Source organism: Copadichromis virginalis, linkage group LG7 (genome assembly GCF_057382275.1).
Source record: "Copadichromis virginalis isolate Kocher_CV1m ecotype Utaka linkage group LG7, C_Virginalis_male_GT1.1, whole genome shotgun sequence".
Classification (NCBI taxonomy): Eukaryota; Metazoa; Chordata; class Actinopteri; order Cichliformes; family Cichlidae; genus Copadichromis; species Copadichromis virginalis.
In genome coordinates, this window is record NC_140624.1 from 17,968,012 (window position 1) to 17,990,769 (window position 22,758).

A 22,758-nucleotide genomic window follows, 5' to 3' on the forward strand; every position below is an offset into this window, starting at 1 on the left:
TTTGTTTGAGGGGAAGCTTTGATTGTGCTCAGAGAAAGCAAAGACTGTCTGAACTTTATCTCCTCATTCATTGCAGCCTCCTATACCGGCTGTGTGTTTTTTGCTTTAGAATTCTTAGTATGTTACATTTGGTATGTAACATGAACCTATTTAAACTGAAATAATAGCTGTGTTTGTTGACATCCCTGACTGCTTCTGTATAGTCTTGAGAGATTGCGGTTGCGTTGAGGAGACAGGTGGTATGAGAGCTGGAAAGAGGGCTCAGATGAGGATGAAGATGAAGAAGGGAGCAAACTCTCCTTTGTCTTGCTGCTGCCACAAACATGCACTTCAAAGATTCCTTCTGGAGACACTCAGGCAGCAAAGTTAAGTGAAATTCCTTTAGCTGCTCGTAAAGTAATAGGTTAATGCTTAATGCACAGCTTTAAATTAAACTTCCGTCCATTCATCCGTCTCTAGCTGGTGTGCAATGCATCAGAGGGGCAGGTTGTTTGTGCTTATGGTCACAGAGTTGCCAACGGTAATGAACAGCCGGGATGACGTGCCCCGTGCAGCATCGATCGCACACTCTCACAGACGGTGGATGGAAATTGGTCCTGGTGGGGAAGCAAAGGAGGTGCACACATGCCTGCGCCTTCTGTGGACACATATGGACGCGGGGATCAGTGCACATGCACATACTGAGAGAGAGAGTGAGGGTGAGTGTGTGTGTGTGTTGGGGAGTGGGTGTATTGACATCTATGGATGCTTACTGCTCACTGGGCCGAAGATGATCTTCTTATGGGTGACAGTATGGAGCATATAGAGGGGGAGATCTGCTTGGGGGGCTTTTCTGTGTTGGTGCAGAAAAACTCTTGGATGTCTGCCACCTCCCCTCATGTCCTCAGCTGGTGCTCTCTGCAGTTGGAGACAAGCCCCATGCACACACCATATCAGACCTGGCTGCAGCACTTCCTCTCTTGCTTCATTATCACATGGATGGTTGCCATATTGCTATATACTGTATGGCTATGGTTGGCAAGTCAGTCAAAGTCTTTGGCTTGAACATGGTGAGCTAACAATAGCCACAGGAGCAGGAATTTCTGTTTTAGTGGCTGAAAAAGCAGTTAAGGTGTTCCACATCCTCAAAGCTAAATCTTAGTGCTGGGATTATTATTGCAGTGTCAGTTGTTATTCATTTAATTTCTAATGCGATTGCACTCACCAAGTCGAGTGTTGAAATCGGGAAACACAATAACATCGCTTTAAAAACGCTCACATGATCAGAATGATTGCAGACTATTACAGTTTGGCCATATTATCTGGACTGCTTGAGAGTTAACCCTCTCAGGCTCAAATTAAGTTTTTTGTTGCTTATGCACAACCAAGTCCTGCAGTGGTACTTCTGAGTAAAAAAAACTCATAAAATATGTATGTGGGGTAATCAGGTTGTTAGTTTTTAACTGTTGCAAATCGGCAACGCCTGCCTCGAGAGGGTTAAAACTGAAAATAAGCACTGCGGAAATATCCATATAATCCTTTATTGCAGAGGAAAGTTGAGCAACTTAACAAACAAGAAGGTAGAAAGGCTGTACAAACAAACATAAAGATGCCTCTGACAATATTACAGGTAAGTCAGCAAGTACATTGTTTGTATTGACAGTTGTAAGTTTGTACTTCTTCTGAGGCCTGTGATGTTGATTGTGTGGGATTACCGGGTCCTAATGGAAAATTGTGGTTTATTACACCATAGGTTTTGTTTTTCTGACCCTTTTGTGCTGCCTGTTATTATAACACGGGAATCCCCAAAGAGCTAGAATCAAATGCCTTTGTATATGAACAATAAGACCATCAGACAGGTTGTACAAGTCCATGTTAGCCTTGTTATTTGGGAGAGAAAAGAAGTGGACAATAAAACCCACAAAGTCTTTGTTGTTGTTGTGTTCACTCACAGCTGTTCTGAGTAATGAGGGAACTTTAGTGACCTTACAGATGTACTAACTGTACGGTTTAAGTTCTAATTAGTAAGCTCCTCTAATCTAAGCTGTTTAAAACTGGTATGATTGTCTTATTGTTGTTTCTTTTGCTCCATATTATTGCTCAGTAGATTGCTATGATTCATATCATTGATGGTACCATTCCATATTTCTTCCCACTACAACAGATTCCATGCAAACAGAAAGTTTTGGTAAAATCACAAACTGTATATCAAAGATGTTAGCCACTGTCACATCAGCCACAGTTTAGTGAGGTCCTGTTGTGAAACTCTGAGACAAACCTTTGAGAACATCCTGCAACATGCCTTTGTTTTGAAACAACAATTTTTGTTTTGCCCCACCTGATGAGCCAGGTGGGGCAAAGGTAGCAAGTTAGGGCCATCCTACAGCTTATCTTGCTTTATCCTTCTTGTGGACACTGTAAGTTATATAATAAGCACATTGATAAGCTGTTAAATTACCATTTCACAGCATCAAGCCATCAAGAAAAAATATACTCAAGTCATAAATGAAGTGAAACAAACCTTTTACACACACAATTTTGCTTATTTTGTCAGTCTCCCCCTGCTGGCCATTAGAAGGACTGCAGAAACCAAATTAAAAGTAAGCACACACTTTATATGAAAAGAAATCTTTAATCTTTAAAGTAATTTATTTGCCTTCATTTAGAAATTGTTTCAAAAGCTTAGACCATAGCAATATTGGCCTTTCTGCCCTTTTTTATGACTGACTTTTTACAACGTTGATCTTAAACTGTTAGTACAGTGTTATTATAACTACTACAATATGTGCTCTATATTGAAGTAAAATTAAACAGAATTGTCCCCGAACAATTTAGAGCAGCGGTCCCCAACCCCCGGGCCTCGGACCGGTCCGTGAGTCGTTTGGTACCGGCTCAGTTGAGGCTCAGGTGTGAAATGTATGTTTTTCAGGATTTTTATCGGTTTTCAGCGTTATTTTGTTATCGTTTTTATCGTTTACTCGGTTTTCCTGGGTCTTTTCACGTGTGTTATGAGTAAATCTTCTTTTTTTCGGTACCGGTACTAGTTTTATTTTGTTGTATTTATCCGCGACACCTTAAAGGCCGGTCCGTGAAAATATTGTCGGGCATAAACCGGTCCGTGGCGCAAAAAAGGTTGGGGACCGCTGATTTAGAGTACATAAATTGAACTGATGTTATAAACAGTTAGTAGCACGAAGGAAATAAAGAGACGCTGCTGCTCTGGCTTTTGTTAAGTTGAACTATTGTGTATTTTGAATTGTGTCAGGGTCTTTGAGTAGAAAAAAAGAAATACGATACAGAGCACTACAGGCCTCAGGGATGGCCTCTGTGTGGTAAATCTCTCCCTTTCTACACACGCTTTGTTTTTTTTTGTTTATTGTTTTTTACTGTGCTCTCTCTGCCTCTCTCTCCCTCCGTCCTTTTCTTTTCCCCACCATCATCCTCCCTGTTGTCTTTGAGCATGTTAACACTCCAGCCCTGTCAGTGAGCCTCATGGCACCATGGAAACCAGTCACACCATTCTCTGCTGGTGTGTTCCTGTGCGCGTGCGTGGCCGTGTGTGTTTGTGCGCCGATAGGCGGGATCGGGGTCTTGTTTAGGTTTTTTTTTTTTTTTTTTTTAAAAAGCTGAGGAGAGGTCGCGGCCGTCCCTAGGGCCGTCTTTCTGTAATTCATGTAAATTCCCTTAAGACGCCGGCAGCTTTGTTTTCCTCATTGTTGCAGCTGAATCCGATGCCTCTGTCATCAGCGCGGCTTGTTGTGAAATGCTTTCTGTTTCCCCGTGAAATTCCTACACCTTCATTTAGCTCCTTTGATACTTTACCAGTTACCCCACGTTATCTCGTGATAGTCTTGGTACATGATACCTCAGACACCTGATCTCCTCGGTGTTATTGTGTCCTAATGAGTTCAGGCAGAGTTAACAAGACTAAATTTGATGCAGGCATGGACGAGGACGGTTCTGCAGTGTCCTGTCAGACCATTTTCATGCTTTTATTGCTTTATACAAAGCACATTTAAACAGTTTAATAACTGAAATTTGACCTGAAAACAAGACATAAAACATTACTGTGCGATATACTTGGGCAAACAAGTGTGGGAATGATGTATTAGGAGCAAACTTTAGAAGGCTAAATCATCCATGCTTGTCTTTTCTTTCTGTTTCTGACAGGCAATGAAGTATTTCAAGTGTCCCCCACCCGCCCGCCCAGCCTCGATAGCCTTGTGAACCCAGCCTCTTATTCTCTCTCCAGGCCAATCATATTTCACTCCCATTCACATTTCTGAATAGGAAGCTCAAAAGAGTCCCCGCCAGAGACAAATGAATTTATGAGTGTGCACAAACAGTCACATGCACACTGTGCGCAGCTCCGGTTACGAGGGCCAGGTCTAGACGGCAACATGAAAGTTTTTTTATTTATTTTTTTTTCTGTTAAAAGTTTCTATTGAAATATGCAGTTGCCATTGAAATATCGTTCTTCTATTGGTGTCTTGACAAAGACCGGGGAGGGCGCCGGTCCTATCTCAGTGTGAGACTGAAAGAGCAAATGGGCCGGCAGGGATCGCCCAGTGTCTCTGCACTACGGAGTCAGTGTGCAGAAATAATGCCCATTAGACTTGGTCAATCACGCCCCTCGCTCAGTGAAATATGGCCCTTTCACTCATTTCATACCACAATACGTACACCTCACTGCTATCCATCATCTCCCTGAAAGACGTCCGCTACAATGAATGCTTTTATTTATGATACATTTTTTTGTTTAAGTTAATGGCTTCTCATGCAGAGACGGTAGATGCTGAGAAAGCTCAACGCGCTGAGTTATGTTTACACAAAAGGACGACCGAAGCTGTTCATTAGCAGATTAAGCTGGAATTGCAGTGCAAAAGTTTCGAGCCTCCCGACCACCAGTGACACTCTGATGGTCTGTGGGCTGATGTTTTCATCATTGTGAGTGGGTGGACGTTATGTACTCACAGCGATTTGCAACAATGACCATGTTGTGAAGCCATTCAGCTTTTCCCACTGGAGCAGACAGATGTCATATGCCATGGAGTATTATGAAGTGGGTATTCCCAAAAGCGCAACCAGTGAATGGAGACCCTCTCTTTTTTTATGCAAGCATTTGAACAATGAAAAAATACTTCAGTAAAAGTGAAGAAGAACTATTAACAATGTATAGTAATTAATAATAGCTTAAAGATGAAATATCTACAAGTGCAATCCCTCTTTGAACAAATGTGATTGGTCAATAGACCTTAAGCTATGAACGGAAACCAAAAATGTGATAAACATTGTGCCAATGGTGTCAAAACTCATGTCCTTTGCCTACAAGTTCTGCATATTAATTTCCTGATATCTGTCTTTAGAGAGATATGTTCCATTGTACCATGTCCACTTACTGTATGCCTATTTTTAAGCTATTATACATCTGTGTGCATGTATGGAAGTGTGCCTTTTGGAATTAATGTGTGATGCTGTTTTCTGACAATTACAAGTCACAGATCAACAAAAACTGTGAACGGCTAGTTTAATCTCTTGTAAATGTTTTGCACTTTTAAAATCATAATTCGAATAGTTACTTGCAACAAAAAAAAAAACAATTTTAAAAATTACTCTGTGGAGCAAATGTAAGCATAAAGACATAAAAACTCTGGAGTAAATACGTGTGCTTTTTGAATACCAGGGTTGAGGTCCTTGTTCAGCCGGAGCGAGAATCCTCTTTGATGCAGATAAAGTTACATTTTCAGTGCTTTTGTAGCGAGGGAGTGTTATTTAAGGCTGGGCCCAGAGAAAAGTGACTCTTTCAAACCATTGTTACCCTCTGCAACCATAGCTAACGGACGTCAAAAGACTTTTCACATCTATTCTCTTAAAATGGGTTGCAATAATGCTGGCGAGGAGTCGGCAATAAATAAGCTTCCTCTCACTGTGTCAGCTAGATTAGATTGCATGGGGACATCTGTTGACTGTAGGTGAGTACTTTCTCTGGTGTCTAACTGTATGGGAAAGGAAGTCCTTCGGATGTGCCTTGAGGCTTTTTACTCTTTTTTTCTTTTCTTACGTTGCTGTTCAGCCTCCACCCTCTATTGAACGCCTCGAAGGCCGCATTGATTCGAGCACAATCAGTGCAGCTGACAATTATTTTACTGTAGACTGGGTGCAGTTTGATTTAACATGCAATTATAGTGCCACTGTTGCTTTTATGCTCTGCCAGATTCATATAGCAGGATGTTGCGCTTCTGTCATTGCCTCATTTCGCAGACTGTTACGTCTTATAAAAACAAATAACTTTAAAAATATTTCATGTTCTTGCATAAAATACTAGAAATTGCCACCCAGTAACTATGTGGATTCTGCGAGCAGTTCATGTGATACCAGGAAATGTTTAACCTCTATTGTAGAGACACAAAAGGTTGTTTTAATCCCACTGTGAGAGGGGAGGGAGGGTCAGGGGAGGTTTTTGTTTTTTGGAGGAGGGGTTTTGGGTGTGCGAGGGAACCAACCCCTCTCTCTTTGCTGTCAGTCAGTTACAGCAGACACGTCGAGAAGTAAACAACCACCGGGATTATGACAGTTGAACTGGCTTCATGCAATGAATGCACAAACTGAGGCGACTTATCCTTACTGACACACACGGAGATAAAGGTGATGTATCAGCTTTGTGGTTAAATGGCATTTAGGGGCACAGTGTCTCTGTTTTGCTCTGTAAGATCTGCATAAGTCATCTTCTTAAGTTTTGAATGTTTTTGGGAGAACTGATGAAATGTCCTGGATGATTAAACCGCTTCAGCAATTATTTGATTTTAAAAAAGGAACCATTATTATTATTGTTGGGTTCAGTTCGTTGGTAATATTAATTATTAATCAGGACAAATATCAAATAATTGCTGCTTTAAACTTCTCAGTGATGACTGTGTGTTGGTCTTCTCTCTTTTATACGATTTAAAATTAAGTATTTGGGGGGTTTGAACTATTAATCAGCCAAGAAATTACATTTGATGGTGTTGCTTTTTGCTTTTTAGAGCTCATGCTGGTTGTTTTATCACATGTTGGTGTTGATTGACAATTATTTTTGAAAATTAGAACTACAAACACATATTAAATTGACAGAATTGTTCAGTGTTTTCACCCTTTTTTTAAGCAAAATATTATCTTTTAAAGTTTTTGTGATAGTAAATTGAATATCTTTGGGTTTTTAACTTGACTGGGCAGCAAAAGGCTTCTGAAGATTATTTAGACAAAACGAACGACGGTCAGTTTCTTCACCACATTACCAAATGAATATAAACTAACTAGTTGATACAGAAAGTAGTCATCAGTTGCATGAGTCTGAAAATGTTCACTAAAACATTTTGAGACTTGGTTTCGTCGTGTACTTGTAGCCTGTCACTCTTTGAAGCTGTGGGTGTTTTCCTTGTGGTAAAACCTACAGACTGGTTTTGCAGCTCAGGTTTGATATTAACACGTTCATAGAGATTTTGCACCTTTCCAGCGCTTGCACAATCAACAAATCCTCTTCATTTTGTTGAGCCTGCTTGCTTTAAAATGTAATTTAAACAAAAAAAAACAAAAAACAGAACCTTTCTATCTGCAAGCCATGTCCTCTAATTTAAATTCAATATTTCTTCCCTCTTTGGCAGTAATGACACTTCATCGGGAGAACGGTATCATCTATAGCCACACTGCCTCTCATTAGGCGATAGTCTAAAATTAAACCAACAGGCTTCCGTGCCAACGCTGAGCCCCCTTCCCCTGTTTATGGACACAGGAGCACACGCACAAACGTACAGCTAAGAACAACATAGCCTGGAAGAGAAAGCCAACCAGACCCTCATTAGAAGAATGACACTGTGCTAATTAGCATTTCTACAGTGAGCCATGCTTGTTTCGCCTGTTGACATTTCACCGGACATGCCGAATATGCAGTATATGCGTCTCTGCTCTATTTTGCATGAGATGACAAATGAAAAACAATGTCCTTAGAAGCAGGTATTCAGCGGTGTACTAACAATGCCGTCTTTGCTTTGTGACATCAATTAATGTCCATTAATTAACAACCAGAGTTTAGTCAGCGTGTTCTGTTTATAGAATACAAAGTCTTACACATTTAGATAGCTCAAAAAAGATGTGAACACCATCTCAAGATTACTTATTTTTGATGGATTTTAATAAATTTACTTTTGGCCTCTTTGAAGCGCCATAAGATATACATACTGTTTGCTTATTATGAGTGTGTAAAGCTGAAATTATTAGCAATCTGTTATTTCTTGCACATTGTTCAAATACGGATTAACATGATATATTTGGTTTTGATCTGCTTGATGACTCTATTTCACACAGATATCTGCTCTCTTTGTAGCTCTGGTTTGGTCTCCACCGACTCCTGATGACAATATCAGTATATCTCTATCTATTCCTAACTGCTAAATGCTTCACAGTGTTAAGCAGCTATCCTAAAACTTTGTTTGTGAGTTGTTGATTTGGCAGGGTGTGTGCAGTTTGCTGGTACGCTGTTAACAAAAGGATATAACCCAGACAATAAGCAGAATGAGCACCGATGTGTTCATTATTATTTTGGGCCGTCTTTTTCCACAAAGCATCAGTGTTATTGTGAGTTTTAGAAGATTCAGATGTTTGCTTTGTTTGGCAGGTCTCATGGCACGAGAGTGCTCCCTAAGGTTTTGAGGGTACTGTTGGTCTCTTGCTGTGAGGTGCTTTGTAGTCCTGCTCGCTGCCCAAACTCAGCATCCCGTCTCAAGCTATTTTCAGTTTCGGTCCTCGGTCCTCTTTCTTATCACCATGGCAGCTGAGCTGGACGAGAGCGCTGCACGACTCTGTAGTGTCTAAGGGCAGAGGTGGGGTGGTGAGACGGCTGACTCGATTACATAGTGGGAGGTTTCTTTTGATGGGATCAGAAGGCAGCCCTTTCAAACAGGATGTGGAAAGGTCACTTTGTTGCTTTGTTTTATTCTAAAAAGTCGCGGCTGTAATCAGCTGTTTGATCCTGCAAACCCACAGAGAAGAAGAAAACTGTAAAATCGGTTGCACATTCACCAAAAGCAAAAGGTGAAGAAGGCAGCAGCTGAACTGTAGCGCTGCTCTCAGGTACAGAGTCAGCTCAGGTTTCAGCATTATTACAGTGTGATGCTGTGAGAGAATAGTATGCGTGTCAGTGTTTTTTAAAATCTGGGTCAGAAACCTTTAAATTCAGGGCTGTTGGATGATCAGATTTTCTGTTGTAATATTCTGTAAGAAGTAATGAAGTGACTGTGCGAGCTGGTAAGGCTTTTGAAACGTCGAGCTGTGCGGAAGGTTGCGGTAAATAATGCAGGTTTTGGGGGAACATGGCTAGAAAACAATTCATATGATTGTAAACAAGCGTGCAGCACAGGGTGCACACATTTAAATTTTGGTTAGTGGGGTTAAAGAGCGATATTGAGACAAAACATATGCCATTTGTGTTAAGCAGAATTAATGTCAAATAACTGTTGACAGTTGTGAAAAGCAGTGTTCGTATTTAGCCAAGTGGAAACGGCTGCTTCTCTCAGTGGGACTTCGAGTCATACGAAGAGCAGGAGACTGAAGTCGATAAGCCTTTGCTCGAAGTAAATTGGATCTGCTTCTTCAATCATTCTGCAATCGATTCCGTTAGGTGTGTCCGTGTTGACTGTGACACAGTTTAAGGAAAAGAGAAGACAGATTTTGCTACAGCACCAATCGCAACAGAAGCTGGATAAACCGAACAGAAGTTATTAGAAAAATGAGAGAGAAATGACAAGGTCAGCATAGGTTAGGACAGAAAATCAAAGCCTTTTCCAGCCTCTGACCCAATGTAAAGTTCATATTTTTATAGCAGGAGAGTCATGAGAGAAGTAATTCAGTGTGAAACATTGACTGGGTTTGAAGATTTATGTCAAAATATATATTTATTTAATTTCAAATCTGTCAAGACACATCTGTATATTATCTCCCAGGTCCATGTGCGGGATCTTTAGTTTAGGTCATGATAGGAGGAAGAAGATGAATGGAGAGAGCCTTCTTGGCCACGTGATAAGTCCAGTGTGTTTCCTACTTTACATCCTATGACAGCTGAGATAGGCCGTGACCCTAATTTAGATAGGAAAGTTAGGAAAATGGATGGTTGGAGGATGAAGGCATGATGATCACATTTGACTCGATTTGTTGTCCCACAAATTCCCCAAGCTGTCATGTGAAACCTTTTTCTTTTCTTATTGATTTTTAAAAATATAGTTAAGTGTGCGTTAAGGCAAACATTTCTATTTTTTATCAAGTGTGAGATAATAAGACAGGAAGGCTGAAAGTGGAGGCTGTGTGAGGAAAAGGTGATATAACCAAAAAGGAGATGAGGTCAGAGGAAAGAGGGCACGAGCAGAAGATAGGTGAGGACGACAGGCGTAGAAGAAGAGGAAGAGCAAGTATAGAGAATACACACAGAGTTAAGATGGGATAAGAGAAGAGGAGCTGAAGGAGATGAAACAAGAAAAGACGAGAGATGAAGGGAGGAGATGTCTCTCCTCCAGCTCTTAGCCACGGGCCTCAGCTTGGATTGCACACTGTTGCCTCTCAAAGTCTCTGGTTTACACAGCTTGACTGTTTAGGTGCTTTTTACCTCCAAAACTTCACAGTTGGAAGCGTTTTAAGTGCATTTCCAGCCAGTCGACACACCCATGCATGATTACATATATTTAAAAAGAGAAGTGGTCTTTTTTCATAAGAGATTGATCTGAAAGAGAGAATTATCTCTCTCTATCTAAATATCCTGGTCTAATCTGTGCTGTGACTGTGACGGAGCATTAGACATGCACTACGAAAAAGAAGTGTTTTTAGCAGAGTATAAAAAACAAAGCACAGATTAGTGAAGCCATTCTGAAATCAAACAGATGTTGGGAAAAGCCGTTTAGGAAAGACTAGATGTTCCTTTCAAGCTGGTTTAAAATGCTGGTTGTTTCAGAGAGAAGTCTACATGGTGTGCGCTAAATTTGTTATTCCCTGCTGTCCCTTTTTAACCAGACTGAATTCAGCCAGACAGCGGGCGAAGCAGGCCAGGGAGGAGGAGAGAGGGGATTTGGGCTTCTCTGGTAAGTCAGAAACTCCACGGATATCAAAACTTTTCCAAAACAGTGTGAACTTCCGGCCTTTTCGCAATCAAACGTTCTCGTTCTTCTCAGAGCCATTTCCCCTCCCACTGGATGTGAACACACACAGATGTCAGTCTGTTGCCTTTCCTGGCAAATGTCCCCAGTCTAAATATCTTCGTCTATGATGCTGCCAGAATGTGAATTTATTAACATTAACACTCCCTAACCAACTCCTAGAGCTGGGCGATATAAGATTTTTTCATATCACGATATGTTTTTTTCATTTCAGGCGATAACGATATCTATCACGATATAAGCCAAATAACTATATTTGTAAGATTTAAATGTGCCGTTGCTCACAAGTAAAATGTGAAATAATCAGCAGCTTGTTTTTATTTAAATATTTATTTCCCATAATAAGTTCAACAGGGTAGATGTACTTAAGGAACATGAGACTTTTTCAGATAAATAAAGGCAAATATTGCAAACTACAAAAGAAAGGCAGCCGCTAAAGCGTTTAAGTTTCAAAATAGAACAAACGAAACAGACTAAATTGTCAATTCCACTTAGAAACAAAATATTAATTCTAAAAATAAATCTTAGTTTGTTTTACAGAAGAACAGACAAAACTGACTAACTTTTGTCAATATCAAATAAACTGAGAACTAAAAGGAAATTCTCAATCTCTCCTTGTTGTATAGCTTAGCTTTTCAAACAGTTTTAACAGTTACTTTAGTCTGACAAAAGCCGAATGACGAATTAGCGCTTCCAGTCAGAGACTGAGGCTACGTCCACACGTACACGGGTATTTTTGAAAACTGAGATTTTCCGTTTTCGTTTTAAAAAAATAATCCCGTCCACACATAAAGGGAGAAATGAAGGAAAACGCTGCTATGAACATGCCAAAGCAGCAGGTGGCGCTAGATTCCTAACCGTGCAGAAATGTTGGCCAATCAGAAGTCTAGAAGCCTCGGTGGGAAAAGTAAACAAAGCTGGGGCATAGAAGCAGAACCGAGTCGTATGTGTGGAGGGACAGTAACTGTGTGTATATGTAAGCATTTAAACACTGCAGAGAGTAGAATTAACAGTATTGTAGAAATTCATTTCACCGAAACAATAACGTGGCGCACAGTGTGACGTCAAAAAATGCGCACACCTTTGACGCTGCGTTTTCTCCGTTTTTCTAGTCCACACGTAAATGCAAAAACGGAGTTTTCAAAAATCTTCGTTTTCAGTGACCAAAAGCGCCGTTTACGTGTGGACGAAAGGTGCAAACGCATAGAAAAATCTGCGTTTTCAAAAATACCCGGGTACGTGTGGACGTAGCGCATGCACCAGTTTATTGTATTTCCAGACTTGCTTTCGGCACAATTTACAGTGCACGCTACTCTGTTTTTTGTCAGACTTGAAATAGCCGAAATACCTTCACACTACGGAACTTCTGTGGCTCTTCCGTTCGACAATCTCTCCGGCGTTGGAACCATCATCTGTTTTCTCTTCGGTCACGCTCGGTTGATTTTTCTAGTCGGCACACTCATTTCCTCCATTACCCGGGCGGTACGGTGGCTGGCTGCTTCCCAAACAAATACACATGTGCGGCTTGGCACTTGTGCTGTACGTAACAAGTCACGTGACGTGACGCTGCGGCTGTGATTGGTTCGGCTCTGCGCTACGTAATTTGGATTGGCTGTTTTTTTGTTTTGTTTTTTTAAGAGGACAAGAGCGGCGAGGTCTATCGCGATAGTTTAATTTTTCTATCGAGAAAAGGTTATATCGCGATACATATCGTTATCGTTCTATCGCCCAGCTCTACCAACTCCCCAATCTTTCCACAGCTACACGTCTTTCTCTTTCACTCTTTGTAGCGGTGCCTACTCTTTTGTTCTAGCTGAAAGGTAGAAGGTCAGCACTTGTTTGATTTCCAATTCTCTAGTGGCAAAGTGTGTTTTTTGTGTGTGTGTGTGTGTGTGTGTGTGTGTGTGTGTGTGTGTGTGTGTGTGTGTGTGTGTGTGTGTGTGTGTGTGTGTGTGCCCACAATCATTTTGGCAGTGAGGTTGGGCAGCCAATAAAAACAAAACACTGTTGTCTGCTTTATGCCTATGGTTGTCACGGTAGCACACCCTCTCATCCTCGCCCACTGCTGTGAAAGTGGGCGTCAATACTTAAAAATCACAAAATAGCACTCAGTGCCTAAATTGCGCCTGCTGCCTTATTGACACATAATGTGTTATAATGGAAATTGCAGAGGTAGAAAAGTTCCCTAATGGCAGCAGTAAAGTAGCTCTCTTGAGTGTGAGGTCTCTGGATGCATTAGAGTCCAGAGAATTGGCTCTCCGCTAGCACAGTGGTTTTTAAGTGACCCTCCGTAACCTTTGGCTCATCCCCTCATTCTGCCCTGCTGAAAGTGTGCCTGTGATTCAGCAGGGAGTTGATCTAATGCACTGTGAGCTGAGGTGACACGGTGTGATGTGTGTCCACCGCCCAGTGGAGTGTGAAGGAAGGATCCCACCTCGCCCTTGCAGCACGCCGTGCCAAGCGGGGAGGCTGGGAGTTAAGGGACTCTGACAGCTTGGAGCTCATCTGCCTCAGCTGTTGGTGCTATGGTTCTTTTACTTTTGCCATTGGGGGGCGAGGGGGCTCCCCCTCTCTTCCAGTTTATCCATTTATGTTCCTGTTTGAATCTCTCTCTTTGCCTCGACTTTTCTCTCTGTCTGTGTCTGAATTTGTAATTCTTTCTGCTTCATGCTCAGCAATCAGTTATTGTGTTGTGAATGTGTGCTGCAAGCCAGAGAGAATGAGTGTACACTTTTCAATGGCCGCATCATAGAGGGCAACACCGAGGAGTAGCAGTTTGAAGCACAGTGAGGCGTGAAGTGTGTATTGTGAAGAAACAGCTTTTAGGTCCCAGGCTTTCAATAGAGGCTAGAGAGGTTTCTGTTTACCTCCATGCTGCTGTCTTTCACCGCTTTCAATCACGTGTCCAATCAGAGCGTGTTGTATTAATGTTTTTTTGATAACAAATAGAGGTGAGTAGGAAACAGATCAAAGATCAGAGCTGTGCATCTATCTATCCATCTGTCTGTCTGAATTCAATTCAATTCAATTCAATTTTATTTATATAGCGCTAAATCACAACATAAGTCGCCTCAATGCACTTCATAGATACAGAGAAAAACCCAACAATCATATGACCCCCTATGAGCAAGCACTTTGGCAACAGTGGGAAGGAAAAACTCCCTTTTAACAGGAAGAAACCTCCGGCAGAACCAGGCTCAGGGAGGGGCGGCCATCTGCTGCGACCTGTTGGGGTGAGAGAAGGAAGACAGGATAAAGACATGCTGTGGAAGAGAGACAGAGGTTAATAACAGATATGATTCAATGCAGAGAAGTCTATTAACACATAGTGAGTGAGAAAGGTGACTGGAAAGGAAAAACTCAATGCATCATGGGAATCCCCGGCAGCCTATGTCTATTGCAGCATAACTAAGGGAGGATTCAGGGTCACCTGGTCCAGCCCTAACTATATGCTTTAGCAAAAAGGAAAGTTTTAAGCCTAATCTTAAAAGTAGAGATAGTGTCTGTCTCCCGAATCCAAACTGGAAGCTGGTTCCACAGAAGAGGGGCCTGAAAACTGAAGGCTCTCCCTCCCATTCTACTTTTAAATACTCTAGGAACAACAAGTAGGCCTGCAGAGCGAGAGCGAAGTGCTCTAATAGGGTGATATGGTACTACAAGGTCATTAAGATAAGATGGGGCCTGATTAATTAAGACCTTGTATGTGAGGAGCAGGATTTTGAATTCAATTCTGGATTTAACAGGAAGCCAATGAAAGGAAGCCAAAACAGGAGAAATATGCTCTCTCTTTCTAGTCCCTGTCAGTACTCTTGCTGCAGCATTTTGGATTAGCTGAAGGCTTTTCAGTGAGTTTTTTGGACATCCTGATAATAATGAATTGCAGTAGTCCAGCCTGGAAGTAATAAATCCATGAACTAGTTTTTCAGCGTCACTCTGAGACAGGATATTTCTAATTTTAGAGATGTTGCGCAAATGGAAGAACGCAGTCTTACATATTTGTTTAATATGTGCGTTGAAGGACATGTCCTGGTCAAAAATAACTCCAAGGTTCCTCACAGCGTTACTGGAGGCCAAGGTAATGTCATCCAGAGTAAGAATCTGGTTAGATACCATATTTCTAAGCTTTTCAGGGCCGAGTACAATAACCTCAGTTTTATCTGAATTAAGAAGCAGAAAGTTGGCAGAAAGGCCATCCAGGTCTTTATGTCTTTAAGACATTCCTGCAGTTTAACTAATTGGTGTGTGTTATCTGGCTTCATAGATAGATAGAGCTGGGTGTCATCTGCATAGCAGTGAAAATGTATGCTATGTCTTCTAATGATGCTACCTAAGGGAAGCATGTATAATGTAAACAGAATTGGTCCTAGCACCGAACCCTGTGGAACTCCATAATTAACCTCAGTGTGTGAAGAGGACTCTCCATTTACATGCACAAATTGGAGTCTATTAGATAGATATGATACAAACCACTGCAGCGCAGTACCTGTAATACCTACAGCATGTTCTAATTGCTCTAATAGGATATTATGGTCAACAGTATCGAACGCTGCACTGAGGTCTAGCAGGACAAGCACAGAGATGAGTCCACTGTCAGAGGCCATAAGAAGATCATTTGTAACCTTCACTAAAGCTGTTTCTGTGCTGTGATGAGCTCTGAAACCTGACTGAAACTCTTCAAATAAGCCATTCCTCTGCAGATGATCTGTTAGCTGTTTGACAACTACTCTTTCAAGGATTTTTGATATGAAAGGAAGGTTGGAGATTGGCCTATAATTAGCTAAGACTGCTGGGTCTAGAGATGGCTTTTTGAGTAAAGGTTTAACTACAGCTAGCTTGAAGGCCTGTAGTACATAGCCGATCATTAGAGATAGGTTGATCATATTTAAGATCGAAGAATTAATTAATGGCAGGACTTCTTTGAGCAGTTTTATAGGAATGGGGTCTAAAAGACACGTTGATGGTTTGGAGGAAGTAATTATTGAAATTAACTCAGAAAGATCAATTGGAGAAAAAGAGTCAAATTAGAATGAAGGGTAAATTTAACCGGGAAAGAATAAGATAAAATATATAAATTAAAGTTGAAAATAAAATAACTGTACAACAAAATACACAATATAGAACTATATCTAACTTAACATCAATGGTACTAAGAGTAGCTGTAGATAATATTACATCTGTGGGATGATTGTTGGTAATTTTTTCTCTAATGATAAAAATTTTATTTGTGAAGAAGTTCATGAAGTCATTACTAGTTAACGTTAAAGGGATTGTTGGCTCAAAAGAGCTCTGACTTTTTGTCAGCCTGGCTACAGTGCTGAAGAGAAACCTGGGGTTGTTCTGTTCTGACTGAGCAAGTATAGTAAACTGAGTGCATTCCTAAAATGTAAAATAAAATAGTAATTATAATAAGAAGAAACACAACCATAGGATTTTATGGCCATAGCTTTGATTTTTCCAAATGTCTGACCTTGCTACAACTGATTACGTGTTTCACTTGCTAAAGGCACAAAATTTCCTAAAACAAGCAACAAGTGCAGATGGCTGCAGCGCAGGGCTGGCAGAGCAAAGGGAAGAAAGGCGCCAACAATCCACTAGTGTCTGTGGGTCATAGCCAGTTATTTTCTGCAGCCAAAGATTGAAGGATTTATTTATTTTTAAAAAATGGTTTAAAATATCTTGATTCTGCTCTTTGGTTTTACCTAAAACTGAAACTGCATATTACGCATTCCCTTCGGTTGCCAGGTTTTATTTACCCAAACTTCATTTTCATTTTATTTTACATTGCTAGCTAGGGAGCTGGCTGGTGTTTTTTTTGTACTTGTGCAGTCCATCTATTTTTACTTGTGATATTACTACATTGCTGAATCTCAAAAAACAGTGGGCGAGGTGAGTGCAGTTTTGTTCAGAATGACTGGAGGGTTTTCAGTAACCTTTGATTCTTGGCATTCTTCCTCTCCCCTAATTTTGTGTCATGTCTCCTCTGCCCACAATCAAAGAGTTAGAAAGTGACCCTGCAAAACAGAAAGGGCAAAGTTGCAAAAAAGGTTGTATGAACCCAGACTTTGCTTTTTTTGCCCAGTGATACTTTGGATAGAAGGAGTGTATGTGTGTATTTTATATATGTATATTTATTCCCCACTCGCGCTGTGGACATTCCTTGTCCTTCAAGCTCAGGTCCTCTACCGGAGGCCTGAGAGTTTGAGGGTCCTGTGGAGTATCTTTGCTGTTTTTAGGACTGCCTTCTTCTGGACAGATATCTCAGATGTCGTTCCTGGGATCTGGGAGCCGTTCCCCCAATTTAGGAGATAGTGGGAACACTACTGGTCTTCAGAAGAGAGGCTTGGGGGTTTGAATCCCAACCAGTTTATGCATCCATACTCAGGGTAGGCCCACATGCTCCCTAAGCCTACTTTGGAATGTGAGTGAGAGACACATAATTGGAGAATTATCCTGTTACAAAAGTCAAAAATTCAGGTGACTCAGGTGGTATTTACACTTTCATTTATAAACTCATGTGGAGTAAAATGCAGCAACTTTGTGATTGGATGACAAAAAGAAAGAAGATAAAGAGAGATTTTTTTTATTCATGGATATTTGCTGAGCAATGACTGTAATTTTGAATGTGGAGTTGACGCACAATCCTCGGATCGCGATGTGAATGGCTTCACTGGAAAAAGGTTTTCTCTAAAACTACATATGTGCGTCAGCACCTCTGAATTTATATGTGACTGTTCAGACTGAGGTCACGTTCAAAAAATAAGATGTGTCTGATTGAAGGCCGCAGATGAGCATCGGTTTGAAAATTGAACAAATCAGACTCAGTGGGATTTGCCGTGGCTGCGTGTTATGAAAAGAATAGATGCGAGAGATTAGTGCTATTTTAGCCTGCAGTGGTAACACGGCCTAATTAGAGCGAACATAGTTCCTGTTGTTTTTCAGGTTCACTGCAGAACCAAAAAAAGCCTAAAAGTTGCATTGAAAAGGCTGAACACCGAACACTAATTTCAGTTTTAGAATTTCCCAGCTCAGTGTAACTGAACAGTTTGCTGTGAGTAGAACAGCAGTTTTCTTGCATGTGGTTAGAAAGCAGTGATATTACTCAGCGGCAGCTCAGAGATCAGACACACTGCGGATAAGTAGCGGGATACACGCTTTCGCAGAGGGCCTCTGGGCTGCTCCCAGCGCACACTGTCTCTTCATTATACGCCTGACAATTCTCTTACGGTTCTCTGTGTCAACACTTATGTCTGTGCGTGTAATGTCTCCTGTTTGTGGGAAAGAAGCTGCGTATAGACGCATTGTTTTAGTGTCTCTACTCTAATAGATGAAGGAGAAAAAATGAGATGTCTCATGTCTATTATGATGATTTACTTTTAAGAGTACTTGTACTTCAGCATTTTCTCATTAGATATAACCTTAACTTCATGACCACTTTTATGCAGAAATCATAGTGTATAAGTGTATGACATATACATGTAATCCAAAGATTTACTGTAAGGTTTTCTGCTTTTTTCCCAGTGAGACTGGTTTTGTGAGAAGCAGACACAAACAGGGAGATACCCAGAGACCCAGCTAGTTTTGGGAAGCACATGAAAAAATAAGCAGATGAATAGATGGGCACAAAGACAGTGAGGGCCAGAAAGAGGCTGGTGAGGCCCTTCATGGGGGACTTCTGCTTGTCTTTGCCGTCTTCCAGGGCAGTGGAAAAAGTTGGCTTCATGCACAGCTGCTTCACAAACAGCTCAGCAGAGAGCCTGGAGAATCTGCTCTGTGTCTGGTGTTGCATCTCCATCTTTATTTTCCCTGATTGCACTCTCCTCTCACCTGCACAGCCTTGCCCCAGGCCTCGCTCCACCTTCGCTGCTCTTCCTGTCTGTCCAATTATCGGGGAATCAAAAGTTGTGTATTTCACACAGTTATGTGCTAGGCCTGTTTCTTGGAGCCAGCCAAGCTAGCTGATCCTCCCTTTCTCCCAGTCTTTATGCTTTGTTAAGCTAATTGACTGCTGGCTTCGCTTCATATTTAGAGCACGGACACAGGGTTTATGCCAGTTGCAAGCCCATCGGCATGCTGGGCCTGAGTTTGGTGTTCCGCTTTTATAGATACAACAACAACTTGAAGTGAAGATCTAAGGTTATATGATTTTATAACTTAATACCATCAAACTTCAGTTCAGTTGATACATGTGTTCTTTTGCAATGCCACTCTTACTCACAAAGCCATCAATGCTCAGATACTCAGGCAGACTATTCGTCTGGCTTAAGAAGGAGCATTTTTCAAAAGGAAGGCCCTAATTCACTTTACCATTATTTTTGCCAGAGAAGGATCAGGCTCCGGCCCATCAAGGTTTCAAATCCTTTGTTGGTGCTGCGTGATTAGTGATTTTTGTATACATTTTTTTTCAGTGCGAAATGTCTAGGATAGAATTTCAATGTGGCTTCAGGACTGAGAAGACGAGAAGACTGTCCTTATACTGTCGAAACTGGTGGGATCTATCAGTGTTGGAATAGCCTCTGAGAAACCGAACGATTTATGTGCCTGCTAGCTGTGGGTCCTGGTTCAAGGCCGAGCCTATCTGCTCATCACTACAAACAGCGTGCTCCCTGGGTGTCGTGCTGGAATACAAATGCTTGAATTTAGATGTGACCCCTGGCTCACCTGCATCTCAGCCAATTCTAATGAGAAATCTCTGTCTGTGTACCTGCTGTGAGAGGGAGAGTAAAGGAATGAGTGCGTATGAAACATAGAGGCACACTGAAATAGCAAGCGATTCAGACTTTTATTTATGGCTGTATATTGGAATACTTTTTGCTGTTACTATTTTGACTGTATTCATTTTAAATGAGCACATTAATAGGCGTTGCTATAAACACGGAGTAAATAATAACCCCAAAATATTAGCATACCTAAACAGAGACATGGATTTTATTAGGCATAGGACAACATTATTTTAGTTTGTGGTGCTTTTTTAACATGTTGGTCCCAAATGTTCAATAGGTTCTTCAAAATAGGTTAGCTAGTGACTCAGAAGGCTATTAATCATTTTTATACTCGTTGCAGTTTCAGTGACCTCTTTTGATGGGAGCATTGCCCCTCCCAGCAGGAAAGAAATATTTCTTCATGCGATAAAATCAATTGCTCAGAATGAGCAGATGCATTTGCAGCTCTGTTGTACTACAGGTCAAGGCTACGGGTTTTGCCTTTAATTGTTTTACATATGTGATAAGCATGGATGCCCATGTCAGCTATATTTACTTGGTGAAGTGGTATAATGTCAATGCATTAATGTTGTCCGGTAAAACACCAGCTATTCAACTGAGACATCTATAGAAAACATGTGGAAACTTTTAAATCAAGCCTGAGATGGACATTGAAAAACACAATTTTCTGGTTGCAGATAGTTGAGGTTTACATTGTATCGTTGACACATCACAAAATTCTGTCGCGCTGAGTACTGAAAACCATCATCTTCACTTGAAATAGTTTGTGAATCACATTAAATATTCTGTAATTTTATCCTACACTTTATTCAGCCGTGTTTGGCTGTGGCTGCTTGTGTAATCACACCATTTAATGCTGAATAACTTTACCTTCATTAGCTGAGGATGAAAATGAATATGCAAAGAATATTTTCTTGTGTTTATGTACTGAGAAAAGTATTTTTTTTAGAGAAACCCCCCCAGAAATTGCTATAATAACTCAACTTATGAATAACTGTGTTTGAAGTGCACTGTTTAATGTAAATGCGACGACCAGTAAAATCCTCTTATTCATTTTTCGTGTGTTGACAGAGGAGGTGGGTGAGGTGTTTCCTGTGGAGATACTGTACTGTATCATTATGTGTTAGGTTGGTAATTCATTATTCTGGCATGTTAACCCCCCCGGAAAAAACTGAAACACCTCTGGGTGCAAGTGACGCACGCTTTGTCCTACAGCGATGTTTGACCTCACTGCCTCATCCTTTTTCCTCTACCTGTACTGACTGATAGATGCAGCCAGATAAACGCCACAGGCTCCACCAAAGCCTCACACAGCCATTATCCAACACTCAGCAGACACTTCTCATGCATTAGCGACCGGTCTCATCCTGTCAAAGGCAGACGCAGGACAGAGACTGTTAGCGGAAGCTTGCGGACTGTTAGTGTTAAATGGGAGCAGTGTTTCCTCCGGAATCACCGGTTGACAAATGAGGGCTGATGGAGCAGTTCTTGTCGGAGGCCATTATTTTTGATGGGACCAGATGATCTGTAAGGATGGAGCACTGTTTGTCTGAGCTGCGGCGCCTTCTGGGCAAAATATCAGACCTACTCGAAACCACTCAGACTCTTCAAATGATGGATGTAAAAGGGAAAATTGCTAAGCTGTAACACCAAGAATTTTTTTGTTGAGTCTCTGGCGTATTGTTACGACTCAGCATCAGCCGCACATCCAAGGAAAGTTGTGAAGAACATAAAGAGACTCCCTTTATGAGAAGGCTAAGTCTTTCATTATTGTCATTAATACTCATTAGCTAACGTTTCAGTCATCCAGACCCATGAGAGAGATAGAAGCATGTTCACACTAAGCCTTGGTAAGGCACCAAGAGTCCTGATCAGTCACTCAACCTCCAGGGGTTTTATTTTCATTGTATTCTTTAAACTCACTCTTTAATTTTATCAAATCCAATGCTTCAGTTAAAATTAGGTCATTCAATTACATACTGACAAAAAAATAGTTCCATCAGCTTAAGGGAGATGTTATCGCTCTCCCTGTTATTTCACTTTTGGTAAAATAAAACATACACAAGTTCTCGGCCTCAGAGCTTAATTAGATCAAATTCCATCTGAAATCCTTGGATGGGAAATTCAGACTGAAAATTCCCAGCATCTCTGCCTTCATTTCAAAGAAATGTTGGAGGAGTTTGCACAGGGATATCTTTGATGAATTGTTCACTTCCCCTGGAGGCGAGTTTAGCATATGAAAACCTGACTACAGAAACAGAGTGCCCATACATTTTGCCAAAGTAAGCAAAGCTCATTCAGACTCGACCCAAAGTGAATGTTTGGATCAGCGTTGTAGACACACTGCTGTCACATTAAGCAGCACTTCTATATGCGCTGCGGTGTATTTTGGTGAATAATGTGAGTTGTGTGGGTTGGTTAATGGTTCTGTTTTTTGTTTTTCACTGAGTGTAAATAAGAGGAAAAAGTATATGACTGGGAAAGTGAGTTAACTCATAATTATTCCGCCTTCTGACAGCTAGAGAACCAAATTTTTGTATTCAGTTTAATGTTCAAGTCTTTTTTTCCCCCCCCTCTGTCTTGAACAATGTTTGGTAGAGTATTAAAGAAAGACTGCAACTAAAAATAGTAATGAGTGAAAACGGAAACAGTTGAAAGTTTAATAGCAAAAGTAAAATAAAGTAACCAGAAAGATGATTACAGAACTCCATGTAACGACTAAGTACACCCCATGATTCAGTCAGGATTCAGGTGGCAGGACCTTCAGCAGCAATAATATGAAGTAATCCATTTTCGTAAGACTTTATCAGTGTCTCAAATTATTGTGGAAGAATTTTGGCCTACTCTTCTTTCTTTGTGCACAGGTCTCTGAAATGCCACCACAG

At 41.0% G+C, this 22,758-nt stretch overlaps 1 protein-coding gene across 14 annotated transcripts in view; it reads left to right on the forward strand.

Annotated features, from left to right (window-relative positions):
• The window catches only part of LOC146704868 (neuronal cell adhesion molecule-like), an 81,114-nt gene that overhangs the window by 20,805 nt on the left and 37,551 nt on the right, over window positions 1-22,758 (forward strand). For 11 of the 14 annotated variants that reach the window (XM_085462314.1, XM_085462303.1, XM_085462302.1 and 8 more), the window contains exon 2: window positions 11,011-11,078. The exons of 2 other annotated variants lie outside the window; for them this stretch is intronic. The gene's annotated coding sequence lies outside the window, so the exon portion shown is untranslated. Of the gene's footprint in view, window positions 1-6,522; window positions 6,625-11,010; window positions 11,079-22,758 lie in introns of those variants that run through there. One more of the 14 variants, XM_085462304.1, reaches the window with a different exon arrangement.